Consider the following 21768-nt stretch of genomic DNA (forward strand, 5'->3'; position numbering starts at 1 on the left):
TCTGAGTATATAGAAATATGATTTCTTAAGTATTTTGTATGCATGTCTTGGTATGTCATATTTTGCAGTGTTAACAATGCACTTAAGATTGCACCCATGTGTTAAGCTTTTTTAGAGCAATTCAGGATTTTTTTTTATAAATGAATACAAAGTACGAAAGTTAATACACACGTCTTTGCTGAAATGTATTGTGCTGTTGTTGTTAACAAGCCATGGTTCATTTGCTCTGCCCTTAGGATTGCAAGTGTCCTGGGACAGGTGAGGGTGTGAGTGGGAAACCCACTGCTGAAACTTGGCCCTGGTTTGTCCTCAGGGCCCAGTTCAGCAGTGGGTGCCCACGGTGAGGAGGAACCAGCACCAGCAGCACCAGCACGAAGGCAGAGGCGAGGAGAGGAGGGAGAGGATGGACAGGCTTTTTTCTCTTCTTGAGAAAATGATTAAAAAAATAATTTTTTTATACATATTCTTGTTTAACTTTTTTCCCTTTTATTTTTTAAAAGGAAAGACAAATCTGTACATTATTTGTATGCAACTTTAAATATGTAAATAAAAGAGAATGAATTGTTCTGGACATTGTTTATTTTTTTGACAGTCATAATTTCTACATGAAACAAACTTGTATACCTTTTTTTTTTTTTTTTTATAAAATTGGTAAATGAAAATCATTTGTTCCACGGGCTACATTAAAGTACTTTTTCCAACTATTAACAACATACGTTAAACATATCAAAATCAACAAACATTTACAGTACATACAATAAGAAGAAAATTATGTAGACTTTTATTCAGCTGAGCAGGGAGACCCTGGAGCTGCTGGACTGGAATGGGCTGCCCCTGGTAAGGCCTCCTGCTGGTGGGACATCATCTGGGACACTCTCCAGAGTGTTTGAGTGCATATTTCCACCATCCACTAAGTTGTATACCAACAGGTTTGCAGGGCTGACTCAATCGATGGCTGCCATGTCACTGAGGTCTTTTTTTCTTTTTCAAAAAGAGTAATTTCTGAAAAAAGTTGGCAATCGTGACAGCTGCCGATGACGAGCGCGGGAAATACTGGACTTTTTTATATTCAATTGGGTTTTATATTCAAACAGGGCAAAACAGAAAATACATGATCCGGCAGCGCTGGGGCTGAAACATCCTCACCATGTCCTCCAGTAAAATATAAAACATAAAAATGACAATAGCCAATTCTGGCTCCATAGCTGCTTACTCAATTAGGCTATATCAAATGAATTATCAGGATGGCAGCTGTCCTCTCGCACCGTTGAGGAGCGGTGATCAGAAACACCTGGTTGCGCAATTAGGAAATCCTATGAAGGCTACATGGTGCGTCCTTCGGAGGACGCATAGGCTGCATCCTTGAAGTCTTTAGTCCTTCGAAGGATGCAGCCTTCACATTGGGACACAGCTAATGTTTCATTCTTGGCTAAGGATGGTTTACTTATGCGAAAATGGCACAAAAGTAATACTATAGAGAACGAGTGGAACGTAGTTTATCAAGTGGTAGTTCCCACTGTTTTTCACAGGTTTTGTCATTGGTGAATGATCACTTGTTGTCAAGACATTTAGGGGTAACAAAAACCTACAACCGTTTCCTTCAAAAAAAATGTTTGGTATGGTCTTAAGCGCGATGTGATTCAGGATTGTAAGACCTGTCACGTTTGTCAATACGCAGGAAAACCTAACCAGGTGATTCCACCGGCTCCTTTGATTTCAATTCCTGTGTTGGGCGAACCCTTTGAACACGTGATAGTGGACTGTGTGGGGCCATTACCAAAGTCAAAATCTGGCAACCAGTTCCTACTTACGATCATGTGTACCGCTACCAGGTACCCAGAGGCCATTTCACTTCGGAAAATTACAGCCAAAGTGGTTGTTAAAACTTTAGCAAAGTTTTTCTTGACTTTCGGTTTACCAAAGGTTGTTATTATAAAAATACTTAGACATGACTCCCACGCCCAGTCGTCAGACCAAAAGAGTACAAAATTCAAGTAAATGTTTTATTAAGATAAGGAAAATAAACATATATAAGATTGAATATTGTCAGAGTAACAGAAACCAGTAGGTGTATAAACTTAAGGAAGACCCAAGGCCCAAAATAACAAACAAAACGAATAATAAACAAAATATCAAACTAACTTCCCTCAAAGTATCCAAATCAAAATCCAACTAAATACCCTCAATACTCTAACAAAACAGAACGAACGTGATTTCAAAAGAAAAGGGCAGGTCAACCCTACAAAACACCACTGAAAATAAAACAAACATAACACAATCTAAATCAAATACAATAATGGTCTGACGGCTGGAGAGAAGACAGGAGAAGTGCGACCGGCCCGGAATCGCAACAGCTCACTTCAGAGAGCGGAAGCTCTAGTTTTAAACCCACGCCAATTAGGGGTGGAGCCATCCCACAGCTGATCGGAGGATCCTGCTGAGAACAAACAAAAAAAGTTTTCCAGTCGTTAAATATTACACATCGTATATCTAGCGTGTATCATCCCCAGAGTCAGGGAATGTTAGAGAGGTTCCACCAGACACTAAAATCAATGTTGAAGAAATATTGCATTGAGACTGGAAATGAGTGGGATGAGGGGGTCCCATTGCTTTTATTTTCAATTCGAGAAACCGTGCAGGAATCTCTTCAATTTAGTCCATCAGAGTTGGTCTTTGGGCATACGGTGAGAGGTCCTCTGAAAGCCCTGAAAGAGAGGATGTTAGGTTGTTGAGAATAGTGAGAAAACAAATGTGCTAGATTATGCAAGTAAATTCTGTGAACGACTACAGAAAACTTGTACACTAGCCCGAGAATCTTTGTCTAAATTTCAGGGGGAAATGAAAGCGCGTTATGACAAATGTGCAGTGGGTAGATCTTTTGCCGTTGCTGATCAAGTTTTGGTCTTACAAGTCTTACTTCCCATTCCTGGATCTGCATTATCTGCACGATTTTATCGACCATATGTGATTCTAGAGAAAAAGAGTGAAACCGATTATGTGGTGCGAACTCCTGATAGGAAACGTCAGAAGCGAGTATGCCATATTAATATGCTTAAAGCTTATCATACTAGAGCTGGCTCTAATACAGAATCTCTTACCATGAAACATTTCCAGTAGGTGTTGCCTGTGAAATGAGTCCAGCTGTTGAGCAGCAGGATGCTGATCTGGATGGTGTACTGGAGTCTGATATGCTGTTATTATCAGCCAGGCTATCAAACTCTGAAACTCTTGCAGACTTGTCAATTTTTTTTAGCTCATCTTAATGAAGGGATTGGCCAGTCCTAGTGTTAGTCCCTGGAGTTCCCCGTGTCTCTTAGTGCAGAAATCAGATGGCACTAAACATTTCTGTACTGATTATCGACGTGTGAATGCTGTAACAATACCGGACTGCTTTCCATTACCGAGGATGGAGGACTGCGTGGATAGCATAGGATCAGCAAAGTTTGTTAGTAAATTCGACCTACTAAAAGGATACTGGCAAGTTCCATTGACCTCTAGAGCATCTGAAATTTCAGCTTTCGTAACACCAGATTGCTCTATGCAATTGATTGACACGTTTGGCTTGCGTAACGCCGCTGCTACATTTCAAAGATTGGTCAATTTAGTACTTGTTGATGTTCCTAACTGCAATGCATATCTTGACGATTTGTTTATTCACAAAGTTGGTCAGAGCATGTATCGTTACTAGGAACTGTGTTTAAGTGTCTAGAGAAGGCATCCCTTACACTTAATGGGTCTCATTCATGAAACATTCGTAAATATACGAGTAAATATGTGAGTGATTTGCGCGTAAAGAGACATTCCCGAAAATTCTTCTCCTGATTCACAAATACGTCAGATTTGATAGTGAAATGTGTGTGTGGGTTAATGAATTCCAATCAGTCGTAAATGGGACGCGCGTGCACGTTCATCCTCTCAATTACCATAAATCCCGCCCATTAAAACCGACTGACAACTATATATGGGCATTATATTATGACACGAAACGAAGGATTTCATGTCTTCTCAAAAGCGAATGAAGAAGATAAATTTCTCAGATGCAGAAATTGAAGTTTTATTATCAGAATTTCATTCAAAACGCCACATTTTATTTTCAAGCGTACATAGTGGCGTATCAGGTCCTAAAAAAAATTATTTTTTAGGTAATAAGGCTTTTACCTAAATGCTTTAGGTAAAAATGCTTGGCAGATGCAGTTAATGGAGTTTCATCTGTTAATCGAACAGTCCCAGAAGTGAAAAGAAAATGGTTCGACATGAAGCTTGACTGCAACACTTGTGACTTGCGGACTTAAAAATGAATAAACAGCTTGAATATAAAAAAATTTAAAAAGACTTGCGGACTTGTGTTCCGTTTGCAGATGCTATTACTGGCTCTCGTAATAAAAGTAAAAAGAAAACCCGTATGTAATTACTATATATAATATTTTTTTCAAAATGCTGTGTAAATATGTACCCGATTAAGGTGAATTAAAATGCAGCCTTATTAATGAGCAAAACGTTCGGATGTTAAACGCACTATTTACGTGTGGCTGGGAGCAGGTGTAGATTTCTTTCGTACCAACTAACATTTGGAAAATACGAACATTTTAATGAATCCGAAAATTTACGCCAGAACCACTTTACACACGATTTACACAAATTCGTTCTGCTCGTGTTTCATGAATGAGACCCAATCTTGCTAAATGTGAGATTGGGAAAGCAACGGTGACCTATTTAGGTAAACAGGTGGGTCAGGGTCAGGTGCACCCTTTGTCAGCAAAGATTTCAGCTATTAGTGAGTTTCCTGTGCCAACTTCCAGACATGAGTTGCGTAGGTTTTTAGGCATGGCCAGTTATTACCATTGTTTTTGCCAGAATTTTTCATCTGTTGCAACTCCATTAACTGCTTTACTTAGCCCTTCAAATCAGTTTGTATGGTCACACGTGTCAGAATGCTTTTGACAATGTCAAAGCCTTGTTGTGTAGTGAACCAGGGTTGTCTTCTCCTGATTTTTCCACGCCGTTTAAGTTGGAAGTGGATGCTAGTGAGGTGGGAGCTGGTGCTCGGTTATTGCAGGAGGGTAAGGATGAGATCAATCATCCGGTTTGTTATTTCTCAAAGAAATTTAATAAACATCAGCGTAACTTCTACTAATCGAAAAAGAACCTCTAGCTTTACTGTTGGCTCTTCAACATTTTGATGTGCATGTCGGTTCTACTGTCCTTCCTGTAACGGTTTACACAGACCATAACCCTCTGACTTTTCTTCAACGCATGTACAACCAGAACCAGATATTGATGAGATGGTCCCTCATTATTCAGAATTATAATCTGGAAATAAAGTATAAAAAGGTGTGGATAATGTGGTGGCAGATCCTCTATCCCGGGTTTAAAGAGGTGTGAGTTGACCACAATTTGGGTTCTTTTGTCAAACTCTATATTATGCATAGAAGTTTGTTTTTAAGGGGGTGGGTGTTACGTCTGTGTCGTATTTTGGTTGTTTTCTTTTTCCCCCTTTATTTTGTTCTGGGCTGTCCTTATTCTTAGGTCTCACGATTGGTTGGTCCTCGCGTCAATCATGATTAGTCAACGTGACGACATCCCCCCCAAAGAACCAATCCGAACTCACCTTCTCCGTATAAAGACTTGGAAGTGACGAGAGGTAAGGAGAGGTGTGTTTTCTCTCATTTGACTGGTGTCTTGTTGTTTGTCACTAGCCTCGATTGTTTCTTATTTCTCAAGTTTGTATTGTTTGATTATTTCGGTACGTGACTTTGTTGGTCTTTCTTCAATCTTCCCAAACTCAGAGAGGAGGGATAGTTAGTCTGTCACGTGACCTACACAATGCAACACGTTAAAGTTTGAGTTTGTTTATACACATCCGGTAAGGAGCGCATGCTACCTCATGTATTTATGTTTGTTACTTACTGTAGTTTAGTTGGCGATCCGGATTTATTCACTTTGACACTGTAAAACAATCGGGTGTATTATTTTGGCCTACTAAAAAGTATTTAACCATATCTGTCTCTGTCTGATTCATCTCAACACATAAGTTATCAGAACCTGATTTCTTTTCTTTTTAGTTATTGATCTAAATTTAACACTTATGTTACTTAGCCTATTACCCCTGGACCTCTTTAAAAGGGAGACGTAACAGAGACACTGTGGAAGGAGGATATCGCTGGAGACACTGTGGAAGGGGGAGATCACTGGAGACATTGTGGAAAGGGAAAGACAGGGAGATCGCTGGAGACGGTGAGAGTAGTCCGCTTCGTGTGAAACAAGACCAGACAATGAGCTGGGGTGAGGTGTCTGTATTTATAGAGGCAGTAATGAGGGTGATGATGAGGTGCTGGTGTGAGTGATTGGGAATGACATGCAGGTGGGAACCAAGGAGAGTGATGGGAGATGTAGTGCAGATCTGTGACAATGTTTTCTAAAAATTGTAGCCTAATTGTAGTGTACAGTTTTTTTTATTATAAGAGGGTAAAATCCGCAGCTCAGTACTCACTACTCATTAGTACTTTTAAATAAGCTACTTTTTTACTCTTTTCAAGTAGTTTTTTGGACAAGTACTTTTTACTCTACTCACACTATATTTTTTGGAATGTATTTTTTTCAGTACTCTTTCCACCACTGCACACTGTAAACTATTTCAGGAGAGTGATACAAATGAACAATTAAAAGCACACTGTAATGAACAGACATGTTTGTCATCTACTTTAACTTATCTTTCACCCTTTGCAGTGTTGTAGTCGAGACCAACTCACTCGAGTCCGAGTCGAGTCCGAGACCAAAGAGAGTCGAGTCCGAGACCAGAGAGAGTCGAGTCCGAGTCGAGACCGAGACCAGAGAGGTTGGATAACCTAAGGTTGGGTCTAAAAACCAGACCTAAAGATATCTTCAAGAATATGTAAAATATTTGGTTGTAACAATAAAATTGGCACCATACTCAAACAGTAAATCAAATATATCATGGTCATTTTATTACAATTATTACTTATACAATTATCAATCAGTAAGTGCTCTTGTCCACATAACATTGTTGTATCACTATACAGTAAGACCAGATGACATTTATATCTGTATGTTCAACTGTAACAAAACTTCTAACCTTTAAGCTTAAGTGTTTTAGTCCACAAAACATTGTTGCACCACTATATACGTACACATAACATTACTGTACCACTATACCTGTATGCAGCGTTTATACGCCCACGTATACATCTAATTAATTATTATTCATAACGGATTATGATCAATAATTAATATTTTAATTATTTTTAATTATTTTCAGAATTTACTGTAGCAGAATCAATAGTATGATCATTTTATCAGTTCATCCAATGAACAGAAAGCATAAACAAGTATTAACTCTAGTAAATATAATATCTTCCTGGCCAAGAAAGAATTAATCCCCAGCTAACAATAAATTAAGAAATAATCACGGGTAAAAGCATAGGTACCTTAAATCGAAGTTCAAGACAATAAAATGTATAAGCAGATTAACACAAGTAATCTCTTTGTTCAAATACAAACAATACTTTATTGATTATATACTAACACATAAAACTAATATCTAACACAAACACACACATTCATACGAGTTGCAGAAGGAAAAGAGTAAGGAAAGATTAAGTTTTAAGAGTGAGTTTAAGAGTGAGAGGATGAAATCCCAAGTTTATGCACTTATAAGACATGACCTGGAACGAACCATCCATCATTAATTTAACCCTTCTATCGTTTCTTAGACAGGTTATTCAATTTATATCCATACACCAGTTCAGCTCTTAGTCTGGAGATACTTGCTTGTCTTTGCTTTTGGGGATTCCCTTTTGTTGCGTGAAAGGGGTTTTCCCGGTCCGTTTGTTGGCTGGTGTCCTTGTGCCTGGGTCTGGGGCGGCCAGTCACGTGGGGTGCTGGCGGAATGAAAGTCTTTGTTTGAAGCTGGCTTTGCAGAAGAAACGTGGCTCGAAATCTTGTCGCAAAACTTAACTTAGAACCGAGACTCACAACGGAAAATAAAGGAAAACTTAGAAAAGAAAAGACAACTTAGACGAGAGTAGTAAGATGGCTTGAATAAAGCTGTTGAACCCGTTCTTCTGATCTTAATTTGGGTTCTTTGTCTCTGCGTTTACATGGTTACTCGTCTGATTGAGATCTTCATCCTTTTTCTGCCCATCTCTCTTGAGAGTGGTAGCAGAGCGTTTCTTGGGGGTGAACCCAGAGAGCTAGAGTTAGAGAGCCAAGAGAAGAGAGAGCAGGGCTCTTCTCTATCAGAACATTTTGAACGAGCAGAGTTAGAGAGCAGAGAGAAGAGAGAGAACTTTGTTTCGGGTCTAAGATTTTAAACTCAAAGTTTGTCCAACCTCCAAGGATGAGTTCTGGCCAATTAGACACTGGCTAACTTGAGGAGGTGGCGTTCTTTTCAGTTCTGATCGTAAATTATCTTATCTGGGGGGTTTCCTTACTAACAGAGAGAACAGATGCCACAGTTTAGACATGATCAGTATTATAAGAATATGAAACATTTTACACAGATTTCAATCAAGCCATCTTTTGAATCAAGAGCATACGATCATACTGATATGAAACACAACACACTTTCATTCAAACATCTAACAGTTATAACATTACATGAGTTATATGGTATCTAAGCATATTAAACACACATATAAGTTGCAGACACAAAATAGAGTTATGTAGTTGCATGATGTTTGATTTTAAGTCCATTGAAAATTGTTCTTGAATGAGTTTTATGTATACTGTAGGAAAAATCTCAGTTTTCTGGTTTAGAGAGAAACGGACTCTGTTTGTTCGTTCAGGGGTCCTAAGGGGGAAGGGGTCAGGAATGTTGTGGGGGAAAACAACATCTGCTGGTATCGATCCGTCTTGCACACTATCGAAGTTAACCAATAAAAGTCTTTGGTTACAGACTTCCTGGAGACTGTGAATGATTCATGGCTCGGTTGGGTAATTTGAATCTGGAATGTGAAGACACTTGTGTGATGCCTTGGTCTCTGTCTTTCTCTTAACCAATCAGTAATTTGACAACAAAGCTAGCATTTGACCAGTTATGTGTTAGTGCTGGGGGCTCTTTTAAATAGCCCGACTGGTTGGCGCCTGGATCCTGTGACAAGATTGATGAGGATACAAAGTCCTGACCAAATCTTCCTCTTTGTTCGGCAGGAAGTGGAAAGTTTGAATTAATCTTCTGGAAGAAGATTAGTCTGTGTTTGGTTCATACTCATTGTCGCTACATGTATGTTCAACTGTAACAAAACGTTTAACCTTTAAGCTAAACAAATGACTGCTAATATCCTTACAATGTCTTGAATTAATATGTACACTTGAAGAAGTTGTGAAGATTACAGATGCGCATTATTACTTTTCAAAAATATAAGTGAGGAGACCATCCTGCTACCCAACCGAGCACGATGTGGTCTCATGATCAATCCACCCCGACTAAAAATTCTCTCTACTGGTGCAGAGGAAGCTGGGATTGACAAAAGTTTCACTGCTAGTGCATGCAGTTGGGGATATTTGTCCTTGTTTTTAGACCAGAAGACAAGTGCTGTGTCACTACACGCCGGATCCTGAATGTCACTTAAGTATTTAGTTATCTGATCAGAGATACTGGCATCCACCGTAAGATTACACTGGGTTTTGTGGGCTTTGTAGCGGGCTACTAGCCGTGTCAGTTTGGTTGGTGGTGGAGAATTCTTTGATGAAGAATCATCTGCATTCGTCTGCTGAGTAGCTTCTACACCATCTGCCACACTCTCTACAGCTGAGATCAGTGCATCTTAAAAAAACAGCATAATACAATATTGCATAAATATTTGGATGAGTTTTGCTGAGGTCATCATTAAAGGGATAGTTCACTTTGAAATTACATTTTGGTATGTTTTAGCTTACCTCAAGGGCATCCAAGATGTAGGTGTCTTTTTTTCCGCAGTAGTTTCAATTTTGATATTTTTAGGTCAAACCGTTTTTGTCTGTCAGTCATATAATGCAGGTCTATGGTCATTATCTCAAAGAGCATGCACAGAGTCCAAATTAAAACAATTCCCCATCGTCCAAATTAAACAATTCCTCATCGTAAGTACACATTGATGGCCTAAGACACGAAACGAGCGGTTTGTGTGAGAAAACGAACAGTATTTATATCGATTTTAGCTCTTATACACAGCCACGTCCAACTGATCTGAGGGCGCGCGCGCATCCTGGTGTGTGACGTGTACGCAGACTGGTGCATAGATATATACTAGATGTCGCCTTGTCTACGGCAGTTCATTGGAACGAATGTCTTTAAGGCGACATCTAGTGTATATATCTATGCACCAGTCTGCGTACACGTCAAACACCAGGATGCGCGCGCGCTCTCAGATCACTTGGACGTGGCTGTGTATAAGAGCTAAAAACGATATAAATACTGTTCGTTTTCTCACACAAACCGCTCGTTTCGTGTCTTAGGCCATCAATGTGTACTTACGATGGGGAATTGTTTAATTTGGACGATGGGGAATTGTTTTAATTTGGACTCTGTGCTTGCTCTTTGAGACAGTGACCATCGACCTGCATTATATGACTGACAGACAAAAACGGTTTGACCTAAAAATAACAAAATTGAAACTACTGCGGAAAAAAAGACACCTACATCTTGGATGCCCTTGAGGTAAGCTAAAACATACCAAAATTTAATTTCAAAGTGAACTATCCCTTTAAGAAAAAATATATTTTTAACTATGATAATGAATTAAATGCCAATTTAAAAATATTGCAATATATTTGTGACCCTGTCTATGAAATCCAGACTAAGGTCTCATAATATAATGAGTTTTAGAGCATCACAACTTAATTTCAATATGATTTTAAACTTTGAAACCTTGGCCTCACGCAGACACTTATAATTCCAAGGCTATATTTTTACAGAATGTTCTTTACCTTATGTACAATGATTTTGTGTAGAAAACATTAGCCTAATTCACAAAATAATGATATATTATTTATTATTTAATTATATATTTATAATTTATAATGTTAAAGTGGAATTAAAATACAGTGAAATGGGGAAAAATACTAACTTGTCAGAGTCCTCTTTACATCTTCTCTGAACTTCTTTAGGGATGGAGCATCACCGTTGGTAACATCCAAGTCAATCCAGTTCAGACCAAATTGCGGATCAAGCATTGCAGAAAGAAAGTACACATCTTGGTAAAAAGGCATGGGTGCTTCACATTCACTGTCTCTGGCCATTTTAGCCTTCACAAATATTCCTGAAAATCTTCTTTGTAGAGAGATGTGAAGGGCCTTAATTAAAGGCTGGCACTGGCATCTTATCTCACCCATTTTCAGAAGATGTGCGTTTAAGTCTAAAACAGTAGGAACCACCATGCTTATGGTCACAGACTTCTCGCCTTGTGTTAGGTCAGTTATTATTATTATTCTAATGTAAAGACAACAAACACGCCGTTCCCAAAGATCCGCCCCCCTGTGTCGCTATGTCCGACAAGCTACGCCGTTCTCACGCCACACCACATGTTCTCACGGAGTGAAAAATACATTGCGGAGCAGAGAGGAGAATGACAACACGCTGACAGACAGGAAAGACCAGGTTACTTTTCGGTTACGTTTGATATTAAACATATTAAACAAAGTCTCACCTTTCAAATTTGGTCATTTTTAAAAAGAAATTTAAACAATAAATACCGTTTTGTGGCTCTTTAATGTGTCGTGAAAGATCGCTGTAGAGCATCAGTTAAAGCTGCTCAAGAACCGATCATCTCTTCCTTTTAGTTAATTTATAGCCTCAAATAAACATGAACAAACATAAGAAGGAATGCTGTTTTAACCACGGAAAGACGTCAGTACACTCCGTTTTTCAAGTTCAAATCCTCCCATGTTAATCTACTAACTCTCCTGACTGCTTTGTCGGACAAAATGGCGGATGGCGAAGTATGATTGGTCAGATCACCTGTCAATCAAGCTCCCTGCGAAGGGTCAATATCCGATTGTTAAGTCTGACGTCACGCATGACGTTTAGCCTTTTCCGGGTCCAAGCGCTCCTCTCGTCCAGAAATAACAATGGTGGAACCTGTACATTTATTTACGATCACGTCCTTCTTAGTGAGGCACCCTTGGCGGTCAAAAAGGGTTTAAATTCCTTTAACACCAACAGAATGGTTAGTGTAGCTCATCACTCAGGTGACATAATTAAGGGTAGAGTCCAGGCATCAATGAAAAAGAAGATTTACGAGGTTGAAGTGAGTTAGCTCGGGACACGGGACACAGCACTGCGGCATTGTAAAAACACTCAATAATAACCAAAACACTCGCGAAAGCGGTAGGTAGGTAGAGAGGACCTGGACTTTGGACCCGGAAAGAGTATTATCGGAGAGTGGTTACGTCACGACTTAACAACCGAATAGTGTATAAAAAAAACTATAAAAAAAAAAAATCCCAGGACAGGTTTCACTTTTGGAGGCTGGCTCCATTTATTATCAAAACAAAAATTAATGACAGATTAGGTGGGTGTGGGCGAGGGTTAACCTCGCGCCGGACTGTAGAGCGCGGGCTCGTCAGGCAGCGACCACTCGAGGCTGAGGCCTTATACGGCCTACGCTGTCCTCGTCAGCGTCCTCACCGCGTTAGGTCCACCAAACGGACAGCGAGTACAGCGACGATGTCCCCTACGCATCTGTTTCTGCTCTCCAGAGCATATACGAGCGGTTACTCTCTCGATTAATGCTAATGCTCGATTAACATCTAAAAAAGATGGCCGCCAACGGGATTCGAAACTTTCGCCTCCGGATTTCGCCGGAAATTGTGAAATTTTAGGCATATACATTTACATTTATTCATTTAGCTGACACTTTTATCCAAAGCGACTTACAATTGCTATATATGTCAGAGGTCGCGCGCCTCTGGAGCAACTAGGGGTTAAGTGTCTTGCTCAGGGACACATTGGTGTCTCACAGTGGATTCGAACCCGGGTCTCTCACACCAAAGGTGTGTGTCTTATCCATTGCGCCACCACCACCCCTATAATATACATAAATAATGAGTTCTTAATCTTACTTTTCTCTGTGCTTTCGCTCCACATGTCGATGGAAATGGGAAGTTGTTCCCTTTGCTTCGGTAATTGATGCACCGCAGAATTTACATGTTGCTGAATGTTTCTTTTTAAGAGTCTTACTGCACACGAATTCTGTGTGGCTCTTATATGCAAACTTAATTATGGACGATAAGGCAGATGTCACCGGTGCAGGCCGGGGCGGACTCGGATGACCAGCCGCCCCTCACTCCAGACACCACCGTGAGGAGCCAACACCACAGGCACGCAACAGATGGACAAAAGAGGAGGCAAGTAATTGAGTTCAAAAGTAACAATCTTTATTGAATAGCAATCAACTTGAGAAAAGAATAAGCAACTCTCCTCTTCTAGGGCTATTTGACCGGAGTAGCCGCTGGATCGATTCTTCACTGCCTTCGGGACACAATAGTGCGATAGTGACTCTAAAAGCTTACTTCACAGCGTTGCTGCACATCTACAGGACTCAGACAGTAAGTAACAGGTAATGTATTCTTCTCAGTATCAGATACGTCGTCGGGCACAATGGGGAGACAGTGACTCTAAAAGCTTACTTCGCAGCATTGCTGCACATCTGCAGGACTCAAACGGGAAGTCACAGGTAATGCATTCTTCTCTCAACAGCAGATTCTCTTATCATGACATGAAGGGGAAATTGTGACTTTAAAACTCACTTCACAGCGTTGCTGCACATCTGCAGGACTCAGACGGTAGGTAACAGGTGAGATTTCTTCTCTTAACAGCAGCTTCTCTTATCAGGACGTGAAAGGGGAATTGTGACTTTAAAACTCACTTCACAGCGTTGCTGCACATCTGCAGGACTCAGACGGTAGGTAACAGGTAAAATTTCTTCTCTTAACAGCAGCTTCTCTTATCAGGACGTGAAAGGGGAATTGTGACTTTAAAACTCACTTCACAGCGTTGCTGCACATCTGCAGGACTCAGACGGTCGGTAACAGGTAAGGTTTCTTCTCTTAACATCAAACACTTTCATCAGACATTAACGAGAGGCTCGATAAGTAGCTTTACCAGCGATGTTGTACATCTTCAGAGCTCGGTCAGTAAGTATAACGATTCAGACTTTTCCACAGCCATACGGTTCTTCACGAGACTTGTACTTTCAGAGAGAGGGAGAGGATTAACCGGAGCCTTCAATGAGGAATTACTTCACGACAATATTCAATGGAAGAGAGGACAATACAAAGCATTACTTCACCAGTTCAGTTGTATCGTTCTGCGATTTGGATGGAGACCAGTAGATCATCTCACAAGAATGAAAGCAGGCGTTGGAAGACTCTTCTCAGCATAGCACACAGCACTCGTGTTCACTACAAATCCACAGCATTAATTCGACGTGCATCAGGTAAGGCAAACAACTGCAAATCACTCACACAGTAGGGCTGATCAGAAGCCTCGCTTCATCCATGCATTTCAACGGGAATATTCAACTCTCAATTCCTCTCCAATGTATCTGAAACAGATGTCCTCCTCAACAGTAAATTTCACATTCACAGTCTTTTCTTCAAGCTTTACATTTGATTCAATGATGAAATTAATTCACTTATCTTTCTTCCTTCCTCTTCCAGCGCAGATCCAAGCAGCAGTTCAATCCAGTAGAATTCCACAAGCAGTTCTAAACGACAGACTCCAATAACAGTTCTTCACTTACACAAATTTCCAGGATCACAGCATCAAATGTAAGCACTCAAACAGGAGATCTTCTACCCCAAAACACAACGACTGAGACCCAGCCAAACAACTGATCAACTGAACACCGATTGACTTTTACCAGTTCCGACCTTGACCTCAACTCGACTTCGAGTGGCTCTTTTAGCCTCCTCTTGTGAAGCGGAAAGCCTGTGTAAACACCGCTCCTCTCTGCCTCACACCTGTCGTGCATCGGCGGTAATTAGTTTGGATAATATCTCCGCTACACCCGGAACCGGAGTGAGGCGTTACACCAAAATAATTCCCCTCGGGGAACATGAAAAGAAAACAAAGGTTCCGCTTTTCCCAGCATTTTGTCACCCGTGACACAGACATTTTCAATAATACATAGTTGAGCTAGAGGCTCCACATCACATCTGATCTGACCAGGCTCCTGCTGCATTTGCGTGGCGCGAACGTTAGTCTCAAGTCATGCGCAGTTGCGCACAAGAAAGTCAGCAATCATTGGACGTTTCAATCATACAATTTAAAGAAATATTAACATACAGTAACAATCATGAAATATTTTCAATGGGACTCGAGTGGACTCGGGAATAAGTCCGAGTCCTAATATGTTCGAGTACGAGTCAATTCCGAGTCAAAATGCACACGAGTCCATGACAAGACCGAGACCATTAAAATATGGTCTCGAGACCGAGTCCGAGTCTCGAGTACACAACACTGACCCTTGGTAATAGTTGTGTGTGAGTCCCTCAGTTGTCCTTGATGTGAATGGATAGATCTCAACATCATAGTCACTTTTGGAATGGGTTCAAATATTCAAAATATGCTGGAAAACCAAACTATTTACAGGACCTGGATTTTTCTTAAGAACAGTGGTCAGTTTAACTGCTCAGGGGCCTGTACCATGTAGGTAGCTGAACAAACTCGGGGTTACAGGATTAGTTTTGAGTTGACAAAACCAAACCGATGCAATCAGGCTTTATTGGTACCATGATGCAGCTCATCAACTTTCTCTGTCAACTCAAAGTCAAAGTCAAAGTTTATATATAATATAATAATAATATTATATATAATCTGTTTATCCAATTTAAAATCACAGTCCATAATAACACCTACATTTTTAACATGAGGTTTCACTAGTGGATTCAATTCCCCAAGATCCAACTGTAAGGATTCATAAGTGCCACCCGGCGTAAACAACATGACTTCAGTTTTATTTTCATTAACACTTAGGAAATTCAGTGCCATCCAGGCCTGAATTTCCTCAAGACACCGTAATAAAGGCGCTAACATAGGAGTGTCTTTTCTTTTCAAAGGCAGATCAATTTGCGTGTCGTCTGCATAGCAATGAAAAGAGATATCAAATTTCCTAAAATATATGTCCCAGGGGGAGCAAATACAGGGCAAACAAAATAGGCCCCAAAATGGAGCCCTGGGGGACCCCACACGTAAAAGAAGCCGTTGAGGAGGCAAATTCTCCAAGGCGAACTGAGATCGTTATTTCAGACAAGTACGATTTAAACCATGCCAACGCAGTACCCTTAATACCAACACATTTTTCTAAGCGTGCAATCAAGATCTTATGGTCTATGGTATCAAATGCAGCCGAAAGATCTAATAAAATTAGAATCGCACAGTTCCCTGATTCAGTAGTAAGTAACAAGTCGTTAGAAACCTTCAACAGTGCAGTTTCTGTACTATGCAAGGACTTAAAACCAGACTGAAACACTTCATGGATACTGTGTAGATCTAGGAATGCATTCAATTGTCCAAATACAACCTTCTCCAGTAATTTAGACAGAAACGAAAGCTTCGAAATAGGTCTAAAATTAGCAAAGACTGATGAATCCAGGTTAGATTTCTTGATTACTGGTTCCACTGCTGCATGTTTAAAAGACTTAGATACAACTCCCAAGGCCAGACTACTATTAATAATCGCAAGTACAGTAGGGCCAATAGCTTCAAATGAGTCTTTTAAAAGACGTGGAGGAACAATATCCATACAACATGAGGATAATTTCATTTTAACAAAGATCTCTCTCAGTGAGACAAGAGACACCGGCGCAAACTGATTAAAAACAGCAGGGCACTCAGAGGAAATGGATAAAAAAGTCAATGGAGAGGATATGTTAGATCTAATAGCTTCAATCTTATCAATAAAAAAATGTAAAAAAAATTCACACAATTCGGCAGAAGGCTCTAAACAAGTAGCTTGGGGAGTGTTCAAAATAGCATTAATAGTACTGAACAGCACAGCTGGCTTATGGGAATTATTACAGATAACATTAGAGAGATACTTTGATTTCTCAGATCTAACACTTTTTTGATATTTAGACAAATTGTACTGTAAAATATCAAATGAAATCTGTAATTTATCCTTCTTCCAGCGGCGTTCCGCCCTTCTGCATTCCATCCTTATAGCTTGAGTAGTAGCATTCAGCCACGGTTGAACTCTACATTTTTCTCGAACCGTCCTAAAAGGGGCAACTGTATCTAAAATACTTTGACAAGTTAAAAAGAACGATGAAGTTAGATCTTCAGTATTAAGCACACATGAGGGCATTGAATAATCGACCTCAATTGCATTAAAAGCCTCAGAAAATAATTGAGCAGTTGAAGGATTAATCGCCCGACAGCGACGTTTTGGAACAGTCACTTTAGAATCACGAGAAATACATATCTCAAATAAAACAGGCAAATGATCAGAGAACGTGGCATCACAGACATTAATGTTACTAATAGGCAAGCCATAGGTCAAAACCAAATCTAAAGTGTGTCCACCTATATGTGTGGGACTAACGACAAACTGAGTTAAGTTAAAAGACTTTGGCCAGAGGCTTGGCAGGACAGCACAGATGGATATTAAAATCCCCCACAATTAAAACCCGGTCATATTTAGTCATGATTCCGGCTACAAAATCAGAAAAATCATCGATAAAGTCCTTGTTATATTTAGGTGGGCGATAAACAATAACTCAGACTTAATTCAAAAACACTGAGTTCAAAGCTGGAGTAGGAGGAAGAAGGCAGACGACTACAGTTTAACTGTTCTTTAAAAATAGTTGCTACTCCGCCTCCTCGTCCCGTAAGCCGTGGAGAATTGAAGTAGGTACAGTTCAGAGGTAAAACTTCAGAAAAAACACTTGACTCACCAACACCGATCCAGGTCTCAGTCACACACAACATGTCAAGTCTTTAGAAGTAAAAAAGTCATTCAAAATGAAGGACTTGCTAGCTAGTGATCTAGCATTCACCAAGGCTATCCTCACGGGAGTTGAGTCTTTCAACGACGAAGATTCACGGACCAAAGACCGATGGAGAGTTGCGTCCACACTTCTTTTAAAACGGGATGCCCGATAAATTATGACCGGAGGCTCTTTATCCACATCCACATCAGTCACAGGTACCAACCACCTATACTTCGGACCCCAAGAGCGTTGAAGCACATACCGACGACAATCCACGTCGAGATCTCCCAAAATCCAGCGAGGGTCGGCATTCGGGAACAAAGCCATTAAAGTCTTTATTTTAACCAGCAGACCACCTCGTTTGCCACGGCGTCTGAACCGCTTCTTCCTCCCGAGAGAGCATGGGGTTCGGCAGAGATAGGCAGGTAATCCACGAAGGAACGGTGGAGGGGTTGAATTGTTCGTTCCACCCCGGTTCACAATATAGATCGGCGTATAATCAAAAGCCGATCTAATGCTAAGAAGTGTTTGGCGATAGTACACTAATAGAGAGTTTGCAGTATTTAAAATAGACGATAAAAACAAGACAAACATCCATGCAACCGGGAGCAGCAGACGGCTAGCCACACACACTGGCGCCATCATACTACCATCAAAATGTTGTTGGAGGGCAGAGGAGTCAGGCTTTGATCCTTAAGCTATGATTACTCCACGCGCGCGTGCACATAAAAGAGTGACGTTGACCCTGAACAACCAATCGCGGGTAGAGCGAGAGCGATATATTTTTCCGCGGAGGAGCAAGAGATAATCATTCAGAATTACGATGAATTTAAATATGTATTTCAAGCTCGAAACAATACGGTCTCTGCTGCCAAAGCAAGAGAAGACTGTTGGAGAAAGATTGCTGATTGTTAATGTGTAAGTTAAACAAATACGTTCTATATTTATGTAAAATTATGTATGTATATATGTATGTGTAGCCTATTGTAATATAGCCTATTTTTATAATATATAAAAAATGTGCATGTACTATGTACTAAGAAAGATTAATATCCATTGATTTTTAGATTTTTAGATGCAACCCCAACTCTAAATGTTCTTGGCAGCAGATAAAGACAAAATATAAAAATATAATTCAAAGTGGTGAGTGTTTACCACAACCTTTTATTACTTTTGTGAACATTTTATCCCAAACACTTGTTTGCAGTGTAACGTAAATGACTCTGGGTCAATGCGAATTAGCACAAGAATATAGGGAATTTGGGAAATATTACTAATCATAACTCATGGTCATAATTCATAAATCGCATATACATTACTTTATCAATTTTCGGAAATACCTCGTTCTGTAACTGGTCTCGTCATCAGTCATTCGTCCAGCGAATAAATGTAAGATTATCAGTTAAGAAGGAGTATCCCTGTTTACAAACAGAAAGTTTCATCTTCTGGCCACAAACATCAAACTTTCTGAGTTTATGAATTAAAACTACTCAAGGTAGTCTATAATATCGAGCTTGTAGCTTAGATCTTTGATTTCATGGACTTACAAGGTGGGTTTTCAAACACAGAGACAGTTAAAGTATAAATGGATTTTTAATAAATGTAAACTAGAGAGAGATTATATGAGCTACAATATAAACGTAAGTAAAAATGCAAACAGTAAAACAAACAAACATTTAAACAAACAAAAACATAAAACATAACGTGATAGAGACGATGTAAAGGCTCACTTGAATTTAACGTTACCGAGAAAGTTCAGATCATTTCCCTTGTGGCGGGGAAAGGCGAGTAGGAACTTAGTTGCAAAAGAACGGCAGCTTCTACATGACGCGGGCATGCGTCCCAGAGGAGAAGCCAAGACCTGTCCAGCTGGTTGCGTTGAGAGGAGAAGCGCTGCGCGTGGAGAAGAGGAAGATGAGGGTTGAGAGCTGAGAGTTGAGAGTTGAGAGCAAACTGAAAGTTTGGACTTTTATCAGTGTCCCGTGAGCAGTGTCCCACGCCCCCTTTTTCGTGGCGACAGCGAATCGGATCTTCTGATCTGAAGCGGGAAGAGGTTTCTTTGTTTGTGAAGAAACCCCTACTTTGACTGTCATGTGAGAGATCGAATTTGAGAAGATTTGCTCCAGACATATGAAAGGTGTCAAACGATACAAATTATTGCAACTGGTTATCAAAATTCAACTCCGTTAGCTGGAGAGGATTACAGAGATATCAAAAATAGAATATAGACGTTGTAGCAATGCAAAGATACATTATTATGCATTAGTATAGGCATTTGCAGTTCTATTAATGTTACAATAGGACATATATGCTTCCCTATGGTTTACACACACCTCTTAAAACAAAAAGGGATATATTTAGTACATTTAAGAGTGACTTTATGGGTAAAAGTCCTTTTCTGTAAGGGGGGTTTCTGTTTCAAAGTCCAGAGTGTGTTTGTGTGTGTGCGTTGGAATGTTGCGAGTCTATAAAAGTCACGCGCTGAACTGGGGGGGACTCCAGACACCCCGGCGCTGGTGAATTACCCCTTAGGGAGTAATATTAACCAGAGCTCGTCTTCCTAAGGACAAAGAAGATGTGTTCGACACCCTCATGATTCACTTAATTTGAAAAGCAGCTGGCCGGACGTCATTGTCGCTACAGCAGCAAACAGAAATAAAGAGTTAAATTCAGAAAACCAGAATACACTGTGGCGGAGGAGTTGGCTCTGAGTAGGCAATAAGGGACGGCCGATTATGGATGGGATTACAGGTGCTGTACAATCTGACCCTGGTGCTGGCTCCTCTAAGCAAGTAACACTGGGTACGTGTGCAATACATTACTACTTTTAAGTTTTAAATATGGCTGACTGTATGTTCTGCAGTAGAGGGAAATACAGTGTCACTGTTGAAGCCAGCACACATACACACAGTCTCCCACACAGAGGTCAGTATGCAGCAGACATAACACCAAACATAACCTGCTTTACAACAGTTACGCTTTACATTGGCCTATTTTTATTTATTAGGGTGGGGGAATTGATGAAGATACTCTGTCTGTGTGTTCTCAGACAGTTGCTGATGTGAATGCACTGGGCTTTTTATTATGGCAAACATTTGAATGTGTGGCATAAAAAAGGAACTGGCCCTTACACATCTCTTTTATTGTAGGATTTTTCACAACCTGCCCCAGAAACTGAGGCCTCTACCTCAATGGGCTTCAGAAGAAATGTGTAAGGATTTAAAACCCTTGACATAAATTACAGTCAGTCCTGTGTTTGTAGGAAGTCAAGGAACTTTTTGTGATTTGTTGAGCCTCCAGAAAACTTGTAATGATCATGTTTGTGGTGGAATTATGTTTCAGGTGGAAACCGACTCAGTCAGGGCCCTGTACAAAAGGAGTCTTGAACTAGACTGCACACTAAATAGTCTTGAACTAGACTGTTCACTAAAGGAGCTGGACTGAGCTGAGGAGGCTAAAAAAAAAAAAAAAGAAAAGAAAATTGGAGATCAAACAGCTGGATAAAACTGATCTCAGTATGTGAACTTATTTAACCAAGTAACACTTTAGTATGAATATTTATTAATGCAACTTTGTCTTGCTCTTTCGACTGCATACATGTTGCAATGAATCCTATCATAAGATTAACAGAATAATAATAAAAAAGATTTAAAATAATTCTTAACATGTATTGTATAGTACATTTGTGAAATTTGCTTTTTGAAAAAAAAAAAATGTGTTCATGTGACCCTATCAATATATCTTACCGGCAATTTTATAAAAGCCCTCTTTTATGGACATGGTCGATAAATGTCCGGGGAACACTATTAATGAAACTATCCATGTACTCCTGCACAG

The 21768-nt window shown here is 40.0% G+C and overlaps 2 long non-coding RNA genes across 2 annotated transcripts; one reads left to right on the forward strand and one right to left on the reverse strand.

Annotated features, from left to right (window-relative positions):
- Positions 1–6756: 6756 nt before the first annotated feature.
- On the reverse strand, positions 6757–11394 carry LOC309493514. The gene is made up of 3 exons (XR_014203959.1): positions 11067–11394; positions 9240–9784; positions 6757–7173 (listed from the first exon to the last, which is right to left on the reverse strand). It is a non-coding gene; the product is annotated as an uncharacterized lncRNA (long non-coding RNA).
- Positions 11395–20574: 9180 nt separating this feature from the next.
- Positions 20575–21508, forward strand: LOC309486412. The gene is made up of 3 exons (XR_014201534.1): positions 20575–20856; positions 21081–21142; positions 21274–21508. It is a non-coding gene; the product is annotated as an uncharacterized lncRNA (long non-coding RNA).
- Positions 21509–21768: the final 260 nt, after the last annotated feature.

This window comes from Leuciscus leuciscus, assembly GCF_965113295.1.
Source record: "Leuciscus leuciscus genome assembly, chromosome: 2".
Classification (NCBI taxonomy): domain Eukaryota; kingdom Metazoa; phylum Chordata; class Actinopteri; order Cypriniformes; family Leuciscidae; genus Leuciscus; species Leuciscus leuciscus.